This window comes from Triticum urartu, chromosome 7A, assembly GCF_056163025.1.
Source record: "Triticum urartu cultivar PI428250 chromosome 7A, HENAU_Tu73, whole genome shotgun sequence".
NCBI lineage: Eukaryota > Viridiplantae > Streptophyta > Magnoliopsida > Poales > Poaceae > Triticum > Triticum urartu.
The window spans coordinates 647,444,097-647,460,205 of NC_141879.1; the positions used below are offsets into that span (position 1 = coordinate 647,444,097).

A 16,109-nucleotide genomic window follows, 5' to 3' on the forward strand; every position below is an offset into this window, starting at 1 on the left:
TGGCGCCATTTTCCTAAAGCAATATGAGCCAAGGATTAACGATCCACTTCGCAGGAAAGAAAAACAGTAGCATGTGATATTTTTGGTTCTTCCGCGAGAAGCAATTTTATGGACAATTATAATCCTAAGATCTAGTAACATATTAAATGACAAGGTACCACCTACCAAAGCATTTCGGTGACACCTATTGCCGAAAAAACTTTTCACAAATATCTACCAAATAAGGGTACCACCTACCAAGACATTTCATCTAATTTGGCACCTACATTTTTCCAAAAAATAACTTATTACAAAAAAACAAAAGCATCTACCTATCCATGTACAGAAAAAATAACAATAAAATGGTGCATACTAAATCAACTAGCCTACTAAATCCACTAGCATACTAAATCAACTAAATCAAAATGTTCTAAATCAACTAAATCAACTAGCCTACTAAATCAACTAGCCTACTAAATCAACTAAATCAAAATGTTCTAAATCAACTAGCCTACTAAATCAACTAAATCAAAATGTTCTAAATCAAGTAAATCAACTAGCCTACTAAATCAAAATGTTGCATATGAACTAGCCTACTAAATCAAAATGTAGCAGGGAGGAGGGAGAAGGAGGGGCGACTCGAGGAGGGAGAAGAGAGTAGGACGGAGGAGGAAGGCAGAGCGAGGAGGGGCCGACCGGCGGCGAGTCGAGGGAGGACGGAGGAGGAGGGCGGTACCGAGTCCAGCGAGGAGGAGGAGTTGACGGCAGCACAGAGGGAAGAGGGGTAGGCGACGGCGGCCGGCGGGGGAGGACCGGCGCAGGGGGGGGGGGGGGTTGAGGAGGAGTGAGTGTGAGTGTGAGTGTGGATCGGATAGAGGAGAGCGTGGGGGGTGGGAGATAGCTAGTTTTAATAGCAATGCTCTAAACGCAAAGGCGCTACTATCAAACTACCTAGCAGTAGCGCGGTCCGAATTAATGCGCTGTTCTTTGCGGCGGGGTCATGGGAATTATAGCAGTAGCGCAGCTTAGAGGAGGCGCGCTACTGCTACGTTTATTTCAGCAGCGAGTACTGCCGGAGCGCGGTACTGCTACATTGCAGCAGCGCCTTATTTTAAAACTCGCTGCTGATAAGACCCTGTGTATAAGCTTTTCCCTAGTAGTAACAAATAGATCCTTTTGTCTCCATATTGCTTTGTGTAATCAGTCTCTTCAGGAGCAACCAAGCAATCAGGTGAACTAATTACTTGGTTAATATCCATTTTCTTTCCAAGAAAACCCTGTTCGACCAAGTATTACAATGAGATAGATTTATTTATTCTGTTGCAAATTGAAGCGAGCTAGATACAGCTCGAGTTTGACTTCTTATCCTTTCATCTACAAGGTTTCATGCATGTACTCTATAGATAGGAAGCATACTTTCTTTTGTTCTTGATTACTAAAGTAGTACTTTCCGGATAGTATATGACACTCTCATATTTATCTAGCATACTATTAAGGCCCTGTTCGGTTCAAAGGGAGGAAAACCATAGGATTGGGATGAAATGATGGGAAAGGAAAGGAAACAAGGTGTCAAACACAGGAATACATAGACCATGTAGGAACAACGGCACATGTGTTCAGAATGCAGGAAAAATGAAGTACATGAATCTAGATAAGTTGGTCCCACGTGATGATTTTTTCTACGTAAAAAATGCTAACATGCCGGTTGAGTTTAGGTTAATGGGCCCCAGCATGCACAGATCCATCTTGATCTGAACTTCATGTGGATCCCAACGTGTGTAGTTGAGGGGCTCTGCCTCGGGCCAACGCACAAAAAATGAGCTGGGAGTGGATGCATGGTTTTCCTCAAAAGTACTGGCCCAGAAAAACTTTTCAAAGGATTGGAAAGCATACCTGTGTCTCGAACGCAACTACAATAAAAATTCCATGTGGGAAACGATTCCTTTGAAGTTTCCTTCGCTTTTATGGTGAAGCGAATAGCCCCTAAGTGCAGAGGACATACGGTAATTAGTGCAATCACCTGTGCTTTGCTGCTGAGTTTTCTCCTTGTCGGCTTATTTTGCCTGCTGTTATCTTATTATGTTGAACTTAGTTTGATCTCAGTGAAACTGAAACCGACTAAGCAAGCTTTTTGCGAAATATGTAATTTCGATTGAATACCTGCTCTCACAAAAATTGTAGCAGAAATATTGTGAGAAAAGGACACCAAATTTAACTATCGTCTTCCGTAGCAGTTTCAATCATCTTAGTCTCAGGGCCATGCTTCTTCACAATCTCAGCACTATAGTTTGCTACATTTTCTATCACAGCACCTGCGTTGCCGTTTGCAGCTCCGATGTTGGAGATTCCAGCTCCTCGCATACAAAGTTGATGACTTTGTCAGCATACACCCAGAGTTCGTGTTGCTACCTCTCTCCTGATACCTATCACTCCCATCCAATGGCTAGGCCATTGAGATAGGGAGCCAAAAATTGAAAGAGAACAACAACAGATCTATCATCACTAGTTCTTCCAATGCTAGGAAATCGATATCAAATGGACATCAGGTCAACAAGGAATGGCTTATAGATATGCAGGTGGTAGTCAAACTAATAAAGGTGATGGATTTGATGGCGTGAAGAGCATAGATCATGTACGATGTTAGATGCAGAGAGTTATTGCACATGTTTCGCCAATGGCTTGGCAAATATAGAGCTACCCATTCATGGTTCATTTTCACATAGGCCAAGAAAATTCTTTTTATAGAATAGACCATCATGTGAACATTGATTCTTTATCTAATGGCAGTTGATGGCCGCATGCATCTTTCGGATGCAGAGGCCGAGGGCAATCCTCCTTTTCAAAAAAAAAATCTAATGACACTTGACAAGTTTTTTTTTTTTGCGAATACACAAGTTTGCATATCATTCCACACACTTGACAAGTTGCATAGACTTGTGTGCAATTTGATTGGTTTAAGTTAACCTTGTCTTAATCCGATGTTTAAAATTCTGAATGTTGCACATAATAGCATGCAGTTTGCATGTGGTAGGCATGCAGAAAGTTTGGCAGGAATATTAGGCAAGGCACTCTAAATCATCTAAGAAAACATAACAGATGATTGCTATGGACAAGAAAACCAACACGATCATGCTGGGTACTATAATTATCAATACAAGGCCCAAAACGACGGGGAGAGGTTCCCCATGTGAATTTATATTTCCACACCGTCCCTTAGAGGAATTTGCATGATGTGGCAGGTGTTCTCTGCACAAAAAGTATCTCTCACGAGTCTTTCGTCCCATTCACCAGTAATCGAGAAGATGAACTCTTCCACACAAGTCAGCAGGCTTGCTCCCTTCGGGGCGATGATCCATCGTGACCAAGGCCTTGGTAGCCAAGGATCGTTCCAAATATCCACTCTGGAGCCATCACTAATTCTTCCACCGCTAGGAAATTGATATCAAATAGACATCAGTACGAGAAGGAATGACTTATAACTACGTAGGCAGTAGTCGAACTTGAAAATATCTGTAATAAAGGTGATGGATTTGATGCCATGAAGGGCATAGATCATGTACGATATTAGATGCAGATAGTAATTCCACACGTTTTGCCAATGGCTTGGCAAATATAGAGCCACCCATTCATGGTTCATTTCTACATAGGCCAAGAAACTTCTTTTTAGAGAATCGATCATAATGTGAGAATTGGTTCTTTATCTAGTTGCACTTGAGAAATTGCATAGACTTGTGTCCAACTTGATTGGTTTAAGACAACCATGTCTGAACCCCACGTAAAAAACGTGTCAATTCGATGTTATTATTTTGGCTAGCATTGTTGTGCAGTGAAGGAAATTCATAGCTGGAATCTAGATTTAGAGATTGAAGAACACTAGTACTTCCACGTCAACCTTTAATAGATCCGCGCCTCAGCGAAAGCAATGCCGGATGGTGACGTCAAAACCAATTGAAATCTCTCAAGGAATGTCATTAGCAACCGTTGCCTTTTTTTTGTTCGTGTGTACATTCAACGACGTCTGATGGACATATTAGAAACCGATAAACTTACACTCAGTGGATGCCTACCACAACATACTAATAGAGAACCATATCCATCATTACCGATAAAGGCTTTTGCCCCGTTTTATAAATAAAGCAACAACCAAGCACAAAGTATCAGGTAACAACAGAACACACCACACACCAACACGACGCCACCGCAGGCAAGGTCCAACACTCACACACACACACAAACACAAACAGACCCAAGTTCCGATGTGGGCACAACACAACAAGCCCAACACAGGCTCACGATGAAACACGCCTAGACGGTGGTGGCGGAGGCGAGAAGACGATGATCTAATCTGGTTTCGGTGGTGGCGGGGGAAGCGGTGGAGCCAACCGGAGAGCCATCGCGCGAAGCTGGGTGATGATGGAGGTGATGGCGTCTCTTAACCTGGGACGGCTAAGCGGCCGCCAAAGCTGCAAGTAACCAGACCATTTGAACAAAGCATCAGTAGCACGACGAAGAGGAATACGCGGAATCACAAGTTTATTCCTAACAGTCCACAGCGTCCAGGCAAGGACCCCAATGGTCAGTCACCTAATGTGGCGCAACGCGGTTGGGATCGCCAGGAGTTCGGCAAAGAGAGCGGGGAAGTTATTATGGTCCCAGCTTCCACCCACAATCTCGCGGAAACAACTTCATAGGAACTGCGCGGACACGCTGGTGAAGAAGATATGGTTCGAATCTTCTTCAGGCCCACAGAGCGGGCAACACCCATCACCAGGGCCATTGCGCTTCAGAACCTCTACGCCTGATGGGAGACGGCCGCGAATCCATTGCCACAAGAAGATCCTAATTTCAGGGGGAGGCGAATCTCCCAAATGGAGGAGAGCGCCTCATGGACAAGCAAGGGGGCGATGGCCAGGTAGAGGGATTTGGTGGAGAATGGACCAGAAGGCTCTAGGCGCCATCTGGTGCGGTCATCGTCCATCGTGAGATCAGGCTCGTGGAGTGCAATACAGTCGAGAAACTCCTGCCAATCCGCGTTCTCAGCCGGGCCAAAAGGTCTCCGAAACGCAAGTTTCCCTAAGTCAATAAGGGCGGTCGCCACGGAGATCTGCGGGGCAACCGCGATGGAGAACAGGTCCGAAAAGCGGGCCGCAAGGGGCATGTCACCAGTCCATCGATCAAACCAGAATAGCGTGGCGGTGCCGGAACCAATCTCGATCGAGGTCCCGATCCGGAGGACAGGGAGGAGCTGAATGATGGATTGCTAGAACTGGGAGCCCCCAGATCGCTGGCAGAAGGCGAGGGGCTGGCCGTGGAGGTATTTCTGCTGAATGATGCGAAGCCACAGGCCACCATCTCCGTTGGCAATCAGCCAGAGCCACCGAGTCAGAAGGGCAATGTTCATGCGTTTGGAGGACATGATCCAGAGTCCGCGCTGGTCGCGAGGTTTGCAGATCTCAGACCACGTGACCATGTGGTACTTCTGCTTATCACCCTCGTCGGCCCAGAAGAAATGCCCCTGAACGGTGGCAATCTCGTGATGTAGGGTCTCCGGAAGGCTGTAGAAACTCATGATGAATAATAGTAGGCTGGAGAGGGACGAGTTAATGAGCACCGTACGGCCGCTTTCGAGAGCCACCGACCCTGCCAGGGCTCGATACGGTGCTGAAGCTTCCCCACCATGGGGCGCAGCTTGGCAACCGTAAGCCTGGAGTCGCTAATGGGTATCCCCACATATGTCGTGGGGAAGCACCCGAGCTGGCAGTTAAGCCGATCCGCTATGCTCTGTCGCTCGTCTTGGGCGTAGCCCAAGACCATCACCTCACTCTTGTCGAAGTTGATCCTAAGGTCGGACATCTGCTGGAAGCACAGTAGGAGGAACTTGAGGTTCGAAATATCACTCTCCGAACCCTCCACCATGATAATGGTGTTGTCCGCATATTGGAGAAGGGAAATCCCGTTCCCTCCAACTAGATGCGGTACTATCCCCTTAATGTGACCTGCCGCCTTGGCCTTATCCAGGATGGCCGCCAGCGCATCGACAACCATGTTAAACAAGAACGGGGAGAAGGGGTCGCCCTGGCGCACCGCACAAAATGTGGGGAAGAATGGGTCGATCTCCCCATTAATGTTCACCATGGTGTGACCCGAGGATACCATCTGCATCACCTTGGTCACCCACCTATTGTCGAAGCCCTTAAGGAGTGGACATTCCCGAAGGAAGGCCCAACTGACCGTGTCATAAGCCTTGTAGAAATCCAGTTTCAAGAAGACTGCCTTGAGGTGTTTGGAGTGCACCTCATGGAGAGCTTCATGGAATACCAAGACTCCATCAAGGATATATCGGCCTTGAATGAAGGCCGACTGGTCAGGGTGAGTGATCCGGTCGGCAATAGGGGCCACCCTAATGGCGTACCCCTTCGCGAGGATGCGGAAGATGACATTAATCACCGTAATCGGTCGAAATTGTCGGATGTCCGAGGCTCCAGTCACTTTGGGGATGAGAGTGATTACCCCATAGTTCAGCCGGTCACCATATCCATCATTTGAATGGTACATTGCTATGGTAGAGGAAACGGTTCTCCTCGCCTCTCTTTTGCTGCAACTAGATACTACCGCAGTTGTGTTTACTAGAGCTTCAGTTGAGCCTCATGTTCTTGCTTTAAGTTTTGCAGTTGACAGACATCTATATTCAGTGGGTTCCTTCAATTCTACCTTCTCACCAGCCTCTCTTCTATTTGTGTTTGTTTCTTTTTTGCTTTGCAAATGTTTTTAGTCAACGAAATAAATTGCAGACATCTGACTGCTTTTATTGCAACTTCGATGTTGCCTCAAGCCCCTCAACTGGTATAGTTATCAGCTCTCAGCTAGTTTAATACCCATGTCACTACACACGTGAATATCTATAGACGGACATGATTTTTTTGTGTTGCAGGTCAGTGCTGAAACTTAACTTCTGTGTAAACAGACCATTCCGAACCGATGTTATGTAACTATGCATAGTTACCGAATCACATTTCAATAAAATAATAAAATCTAGTGACAAACATAGCAAACGATCTAGTAAGGTCACTATTGTAGTGCACCACATGGTTTGTTGTCGCTTCAAATAACAACCTATAGTCTTCAGACTTTAGTGATTCTCGAAAACTTCATGCTACAACTCTAATAACAAACTCATGTATCGAATAGGCAACTGACTATTTGTCCCTTGCATGATCTAACAATTTTTTTGGAAGCCAACCAATTCACTGAATAACTAGCAACAAATAGATCTCTTTGTCTCCATGTTGCTTTGCGTAATCAGCCTCTTCACAGTACAGCACGTCGGATGATCGGAGGCATTGTGGTGGAGGCGTTTTCTAAAACACCTTGTTATATGTTGTCCGGAGGCATTTTTAGGGATTTCCTCAATAGACCAGAGTATTTGAGGCGATTTAGACTAACGCCTCCAAAGCATGCAACAGCTGCAAAATTTCAGAACGTCGTATTTCCGGCGAACATACACAGGCGCATTGGAAGAATGCCGTGGTTGGACATCTTTTGGCGGCATTCTGCAGAAGGCCTGCCTGTAAGGCATTCCGAGGCAAGGTATGCAGGTTCGCTGCGGGGCTGTCGCAGCAACGGCGGCGTGTGAAGGGACTTGGACGGCGAATACTTGACAAGCACAGCTGCAAGCTGGCCCGTACTGCGGCCGATACGGTGACGGCAGGCTGGTGGCCGAGCTGCTGCGGTCATGCATGAGAAAGGCGCCGACTCGCTGACCCTTTCATCTAACAAGGTTTCACGATGTACTCTGTATATACAAAGCTTCTTTTGACCTTTCTTTTGTTCTTGACTATTGAAGAAGTCGTACTTTCTGGATAGTGGAGTATATGACACGCTGCTAAAAATCAGTCGACCGAAGTCTCAGTCGACTGCTCAGCCGTCCGATCTTGAGCAGCGTGTAGATTCGCGCTGGGGCTGGTTTGTCCTTGTTTCGGCCTGTGTAAGGCGTGGACCGGCCTGTTTTCATTTTTATCCTGTCGAACCGCGATCCCGCGCGAGTGTTTGCTTTTTTCGTGGGCTGGGCTGTGTTTCCATGCGGGCTTTTGTTTGTTGTTTTTTGCTGTTTTGTTTTTTGAGCCGCATTAAAGAGAGGAAAGGAAAGCGGCCACCCCCATGGTGATTAAGAAGAGGTGAACGGGCAGTCAGAGCTCATTCCACGTCGTCTCTCTTCATTCCCCAATCTCGAATCAGAAGACGAACCAGAGGACGAGAGAGGGGAATGGCCGGCGCTGTTGATGGAGTGAGTTCCCCCCTAATTTTTCTTCTCCATCCTTCTTTTTGTCTTGTTTTTGCTGATGCTACACCGTAGATCTGTAGGGGATTGGGGGATAGTTTTGTTTGTGGATCAAGTGTAGATTAGTAGATTCAAGTCTACAATGGACTCCAGGATTATAGGCATTTTTTTGTATCCTTACTTGTTCAAGCAATCAACAGATTGGAGGATTGATTTTGGAGGTGGTAGTTTGTACGAACAAGTTCAAGTTGTATTTTTGTAGTGTCTCAAAAGGGGCGGCCAGACTGAGCGGCTGCTAGGCCTTTTTGTTTGGTGGTGCAGACCTAACGCCAAGTTAACCTCACTTTTTAGACTTTTTAATTTCACTTTTTTTGTTAGCTTCGTAGTCTGAAAATAGATTTTAGTCCAGGGGCTTGTTGTGAGTCAGCAACATGAGGTCCTCGCCCAAACTAAGTGCATGTCTGCTGCACTGTAGGAATTTGTTATTGTGCCCATGTATCCAGTAGAGTAGATAGGATTTTTGTATGTCCATAATTCCCCTCAAGATGAGGTACTGTTCTTTTTTTTATTAAGTACCTGAGTACTAGTTTGAAGCAGAGAATTGCTTTCATAGTTTATACTTTTTTTATGGTTTGCAATGTCGGTGTGGCGGATGTGAGTACGAAACAGGTTTCTTTTTTGTTACAGCTAGATTCACTTATCTAATTCAGACTTTTTTGCTTTTTTTCCTTTATTTTTGACTATGCAGTAAAGTTTAGTTTTACAACTAGTAGTACAAATTTTGTCTTTTAGTAGCCCAAGAGACTGAGATGAAGTGTTCTATCCTTTTGGATTATACTGGAAGTAGGGTTGTCAACACCACTTTCTTCTTTATGCTTGTAGGTAGTAGGTTTTATCAACATCTTCTGTACAGAGAGTACATTTCATTTTTCTACACCATTTTTGTACATCCGTTGGTGACAATAGAGATGATGTGTTAGGCTCTCTTTGCTAATCAGTAGTATGTTTTTGAAATTTTTTCTATCGAAACAAGAGAAGATTTTAACACTGATTTACTAAATGTATCAGTAGGAGTAGGTATGTTCATTTGTTTTTGATAGCCCCTATATAATCAGTAGCATGTTTTTCTGAAACTTTTTCTATGCAAATAGTACATATTACTGCTGAAATCTATCACTAGGGAGTGGGCTTGTGTTTAATTTTTATTTTTGCTGATCCTTTTTTTAATTAAAAAGGAATGGTTAATGAAAGTAAGTTTCCAGCAACAGTATGTTTTTTTTAGGTTCTTTTTCTTTTTCCGCCGAAACCCCGTATGAATCAGTATGATGTTCATTCTTTTTGTATATGAAATCAAGATAATATGGTCTTTTTGATGGATCCCCACATTGCAAATGTAAATATTTTCTTTCTTGGTCATCAGTGGCGACGCCAATGATATCTCATAATTATCTCGAAATCTTTCTCTTCGGAAGGATACATGTTTTTTGCTATAAAAATAATTTTTAGCTAAATATGTATGCTCTCACTAGCACAAATTTATCGCTTTTTTTATGTGGCACAGGAGATGGTGTGCAGAGTTTGTTTGAGCCCTTGCTACCGCGAGAGCGGGACAAGCGGGATGAGCATGTATGTTTGGAAGGAGTTCAAAAACGCAGGGGTAACTCCGCAACCTATATATTTATATATATTTTTGTTGTTTCCATTGTTTTGATCTTTATTTTTTTAGGTTATACTTATCATCACAGAATATATTTTTGTTGAAGGTTGATATTTTTGTTTTTCTCCCAGAGTTTTGAACTAGATGGGCGTTTATGTCATGTGTATTAACATATGCTAGTTCTAGACTGATATTTTAGGTTGTTGCATCTTTTTACTTTTATATCAGTGCTCAATTCATCTTTTAGGCAATTTTGATGATCGTTTTTGTTGTTGTTCTTTTTTTGTTCAACACAAACAGGTTGTGCCATGCAACGAAAGAGTTCGTTTCAACAACCTAACAGGAGATACACTGAAGTTTAAGGCAAACAAAAGGACATACATCGTCAAGTGTCACAAGGGGCCAGAGAGAGCGCAATGTGTTGGGCAACAAGAAGGGGAAGGACTTCGTAGTATAACTGGCAGTGTTGATGTCTTGCTCGGGATCAAGATTGTTTGGCTAGGCACTCTTTGACCAGGGGGAACGAAAAACAGTACATCTATGATATGTCAAGACTCGACATACGCTTTTTTTACGCTATGTTGAACTCTTTGTTAGTTAACTTGTATGTCAAGATCCAATGTTATGTGTTTATGTTTTAATTCCCAATCTATGTTTTGTTATGCTTTTCGTGGGAAAACTATGTGTATTTTTCTATCCATGTTTGAAATCTTTTATTTCTTTCTTTCCCCAATGATGAAGCACCTATATTTTAGTATGTATTTATATCTTCTTTTTTTATATATCGTTTTATGTGAATTTATTGTGTTTTGTAGTTTCATTAGTTTTTCTAAACGCCCCCACGAACAAGAGAAACAAATCACAGATGATGTTTAGAAACAAAAATAACAATGCATATATGTGATGTTCATTTTTTAGAGGTTTTGTAGTTTTGTTAGTTTTTTTTTCTTATTTTTTTAAAAAATTATATACATTTTTTTCCTTTTTCTTCTTGCATTTTTTGTTTTCCCAAGGATTAAAAAATCAATTTGTTTTTTTGTATCTAATTCTAACAGCGGAGCTCATTTTCTGAAAAAAGGGAGCATATTAAAGGAGAGAAGAGCAACTGAGGGACCTTTGTTTTGTCGGAGGTGGCGGCGTCGAGAGAGAGAGAGGGGCCCAGTTCCATGTCCCACAACAAGCACACAACTGCATGTCTTCTAACTTGGTCACAGCTAGGGGGTGGGACCTTTGTTTTGTCAGAGGGAGTGGTGTCGAGAAAGAGCGGCCCAGGTGCATGGTCAATTGTATGCAGACAAATGCAGGTCTTTTTCTAGCATGGTCGCAATTGCATGTCTTACAACTTGGTCGCAACTTGACTTTCATTTTTTGTTGCACGGGGAGAGGGGCCAGTTGCAATCGCACGTCTCTCTAACTTAGTCACAATGAGTGACCTTTGTTTTTGTCGGAGAGGGCGGCGTCGAGAGAGATGGGGCTAGTTGCATGCCCCACACTAGGCACGCAACTGCATCTCTTCTAACTTTGGTCGCAACTGGGGGGCATTTGTTTTATCAGAGGGGGTGACATCGAGAGAGAGGGGGGCCAGTTGAATGTTCCACACTAGGCACACAACTGCATCTCGATGTCGGATGGGGCGACATCAGTAGAAGAAGGGACAGTTGCATGCCGCCTCACACTAGGCACGCAACTGCATTTCTTCTAGCTTGGTTGCAACTGCATGTTTTATAACTTCCTGCAACTCGACTCCTAATTTTTTGTATGGATATAGATGCTAGTTGCATGTCCCACACTAGGCACGCAACTGCATGTCTTCTAACTTGGTCACAACTGGGGGCCTTTGTTTTGTCGGAGGGGTGACACTGAGAGATATGGGGCCCAGTTGCATGTCCCACGCTAGGCGTGCAACTACATGTCTTCTAGATTCACAACTGCATGTCTTATAACTTGGTTGCAACTCAATTTCTAATTTCGTTGTACGGGGAGAGGCGCCAGTTGCATGTCCTACACTAGACATGCAACGACATGTCTTCTAACTTTGTCGCAACTAAGGACCTTCGTTTTGTCGGACGGGACGGTGGCGAGAGAGGGGGAGATGGGGCCAGTTGCATGCCCCACACTAGGCATGCAACTGCATGTCTTCTAGCTTGGTCGCAACTGCATGTCTTATAACTTCCTTGCAACTCGACTTACATTGTTTTTGTATGGATATAGACGCTAGTTGCATGTCCCACACTAGGCATGCAACTGCATGTCTTCTAACTTGGCCGCAAGTGGAGGGGGGCTTTGTTTTATCGGAGGGGCGACGTCGAGAGATATGGGGCCCAGTTGCATGTCCCACGCCGGGCATGGAACTGCATGTCTTCTACCTTGGTTGCAACTGCATGTCTTGTACCTTGGTTGCAACTGCATGTCTTATAACTTGGTTGCAACTCGACTTCCATTTTTGTTGTACGGGGAGAGGCGTTAGTTGCATGTCCCACAGTAGGCATGCAACTGCATGTCTTCTAACTTGGTCGCAACTGGGAAACTTTGTTTTCTCATAGAGGGCGACATCAACAGAGAGAGAGAGGGAGGGAGAGAGAGAGAGAGGCCCAGTTGCATGGCCCACACCAGGCATGCAACTGCATGTCGTTAAGCATGGTCGCAACTGCATGTCTTATAAGTTGGCTGCAACTCGACCTTTTTTGTCTTTTGTCGTATGAGGTGAGGGGCCAGTTGCATGTCGTAGAATAGGCACGCAACTGCATGTCTTTTTCTAACCTGGTTGCATTTTTGTAAGCGCCTTTGTTTTGTCAGAGGTGGCGGCAACAAGAGAGTGGGGGCCCCAATTGTAGTCATGCAATTGCATGTCTTCCAACATGGTCGCAACTGCATGTCTTCAAACTTGGTTGCATCCCATCTTTTTTTTTTCAGATGACGAGAGGGACCAGTTTGCATGTCCCACGGTTAGGCACACAACTGCATACCTTCTAACTTGGTTGCAATTGGGAACTTCGTTTGTCAGAGGGGCGACATCAATTGAGGGCGGCGGGGGGGGGGGGGGGCACTTGCATGCTCAAATGTAGTCATGCAACCGCATGTCTTCTAACTTTGGTCGCAACTCGTCTTTTTCTTCTGTCGGGCAAGGAGAGGGGCCAGTTGCATGTCTTCCAATATGGTTGCAACTTGACTTTTGTTTTTTGTCGGATGAGGAGAGGAGCCAGTTGCATGTCCTGCGCTAGGCACGCAACTGCATGTCTTCTAACTTGGTTGCAACTGTAAGTGGCTTCCATTGTTTTGTCGGAGGGGGTGATAGCAAGAGACAGGGGGGAGGAGCACTTGCATGCTTAAATGTAGTCATGTAATTGCATATATTCCAACCTGGTCGCAATTACGTGTCTTCTAACTTGGTTGCAACACGACCTTTTTGTTTTTTTGTCAGATGATGTGAGGGCCCAGTTGCATGTCGCAGAATAGGCACGCAATTGCATGTCTTCTAACCTGGTTGCATTTTGTAAGCGCCTTTGTTTTGCCCGAGGGGGCGGCGGCAAGAGAGAAGCATGTCCCACTATAGCTATGCAACTGATCTCACAACTAGCTTTGTTATTTTCTCACAGCGGGGAGTGGACAGTTTTAATATATTTTGGTCTTTTTATTATTTTTTAAATGTCATATACAAAAATTTGCATTGAAAAGATTTTGTTTTCCCAAGAAACAATTTGTTTTGTGAAAAAAGCAGAAACAGACACTTCTGCCTAGACCCAGGGACACATAGAATGTTTGTTGTGGTGGAATGGAGAGTATCTATAGACGGTGTGCTGCTCTCTTTTTTCTGTTTGAAGTCTCTGGAATGTGGACCCAGGCTCAACATCTTTCTAGAGGCCACCCTAACGGTACTGTTTGAACGGAGGGACGAGCAGAGACAGAGAACGAGCGAGGAAGGAAGCCGCATCACGGGGGCAGGCACATCGAAGCTTTCCGCGGCGGAAGTCGTTGGTGACGAGATGCTCAGCAACGCGGGTGCCCCTCGAGACTCTAGTATGTGAATTTATTTTCAATTTTCAATTTTTCATTTTCAATTTTGTACTTTTTTCTTTCTATTTACTTTTGTATTTTGGATTTGTGTTATTTGTTTCTTTTCTAAATTAGTGATGTTTTGGATATTTATCTAAAAAATAATGCCACTCAATTTTGCGCACACGTCAACCACACATTTTTTCTTAATCTATTTTTCTTCTTTTTTTGTCAAAAATATGTGCTCAAAGAAATACAAACACACTACAGTTTTTTAGAACAACTACACTTTTTGTATGCATTATGTTCGTTTGAGACACACTACAGTGCAAATCGGCTGCGAGAGGTGACACAAGCACCCATATATTTGACAACCCAAATACAAACAAAGAAAAAAAACCAATCTATAAGAAAAACAACAGAAAACAATAGAAGGCTGCCCACGTACAAGCAAGAAAAAAACTAACAAGAGATAAGCAAATGGGAAGAATAAAACAAAGGACAAAAGCAGCCCACCTAGAAGCAGCCCCGTACAGGTTAAACAAGCCCAAAGAAAAACAAACGAACTACAAGGAAATCGATCGGGGCATCTGCAGGACGCTGACATCAGCCGACTTAGACTTTGCGAAGTCTAAGTCAACTGATTTCTAGACAGACCCTACTATTTATCTAAGGACCTACAGTAACTAGTGCAATCACACATTCTTTGCTGTGGTTTATTTTTTTTCTAATCTTGCCCGTTGTGCTCTGATTATGTTGAACTTGGTTTGACCTTAGTGAAAGTGAAACTGACTAAGAAAGCTTATTGCAAGATATGCAATTTCTACTGAGTAGCTCTCACAAAAATTGTAGTAGAAATACGGTGAGAAAAGGATACTACATTTAACTAAGGCCTTCTGTCACACTTACAATCATGTTATTCTCAGGGCGATGGTTCTTCACCATCTCAGCACGCTGATTCGCTACATTTGCTGTCGCAGCACCGTCGTCGCTGATGGCAGCTCCTGTGTTGTCAATTCTTGCTCCAGGCATACGCGATAGTTCCAATAGCTAGGAAACACCCATCATTTGTGTTGCTACAGCTCTCCCGATACCTATCACTCCCATCCAATGGCTAGGTTGTTGTGATAGCGAGCAAAAAATTAAAAGAGAACAACAACAAATCTATCATCGCTAGTTCTTCCAATGCTAGGAAATTTATATCAAATAGACTGGCTTATGAATAAGTAGGTGGTAGTTGAACTTGATTTTTTTTGTAATGAAGGTGATGGATTTGATGCTGTGAAGAGCATATAGATCATGTAAGATATTAGATGCGGAGAGTTATTGCACATGTTTTGCCAATGGCTTTGCAAATATAGAGCTGCGTATTCATGGTTCATTTCTACATAGGCCAAGAAACTTCTTTTTATAGAACGATCATCATGTGAGCATTGATTCTTTATCTAATGGCACTTGAGCAGTTGCATAGACTTGCGTGCAACTTGATTGGTTTAAAATGAACATGTCTCAACCCCACGTAAGAAACATATCAATCCGATGATATTATTTTGGTGCATTGCTATGCGGTGAAGTGAATTCATAGCTGGAATCTAGATTCAGAGACCGGAATAAAATCTTGACTCTCAATACTCTAAAAAACCAGAATAGATGATTCATATGGATTGAAAAACCAACCGAATCCTGCTGAGGACTAGTACTTAACACCACAGCCTTGAGTGTCCAACCTATCTGAAAACCAGTTCTAAACTTACTCTTCACTTTCACTTTACCAGGTAAAGATAGTACAGTACAGGAATAGTCAGTCAAAGGAACATAGATCCTCATGACTACCAACAAGAGTCCATATAGAAGCACTAGTAGAAAACAAGGCTTTGGTCACAACTCAATGTACATATTAGTCCCGGTTCGAGCGGCTAGGGCGTCGGGAAGGCATTACTCCCAGTTTAAATGAGACCTTTAGTCCCAGTTTGAGACATTATCCGGGACTAAAGGGTGCGATCCCCTTTAGTCCCGGTTTGTATCTCAAACCGGGACTAAAGATTAGACCTTTAGTCCCGGTTTGAGTCATGAACCGGGACTAAAGGGTGCGATGCCCTTTAGTCTTGGTTTGTGTCTCAAACCGGGACTAAAGGGGTTCGTCTCTCAAACTCTACCCCCCTCCGTGTATCGCCATTTTAGTTTCGAAAAAAACAAAAGAAA

At 43.8% G+C, this 16,109-nt stretch overlaps 1 long non-coding RNA gene across 1 annotated transcript; it reads left to right on the forward strand.

The window, feature by feature from the left end:
- The first annotated feature begins 7,951 nt into the window (after positions 1 to 7,951).
- LOC147961033 (uncharacterized) lies at positions 7,952 to 10,444 on the forward strand. Its single transcript, XR_015609919.1, has 3 exons — positions 7,952 to 8,263; positions 9,819 to 9,914; positions 10,215 to 10,444. It is a non-coding gene; the product is annotated as an uncharacterized LOC147961033 (long non-coding RNA).
- Positions 10,445 to 16,109: the final 5,665 nt, after the last annotated feature.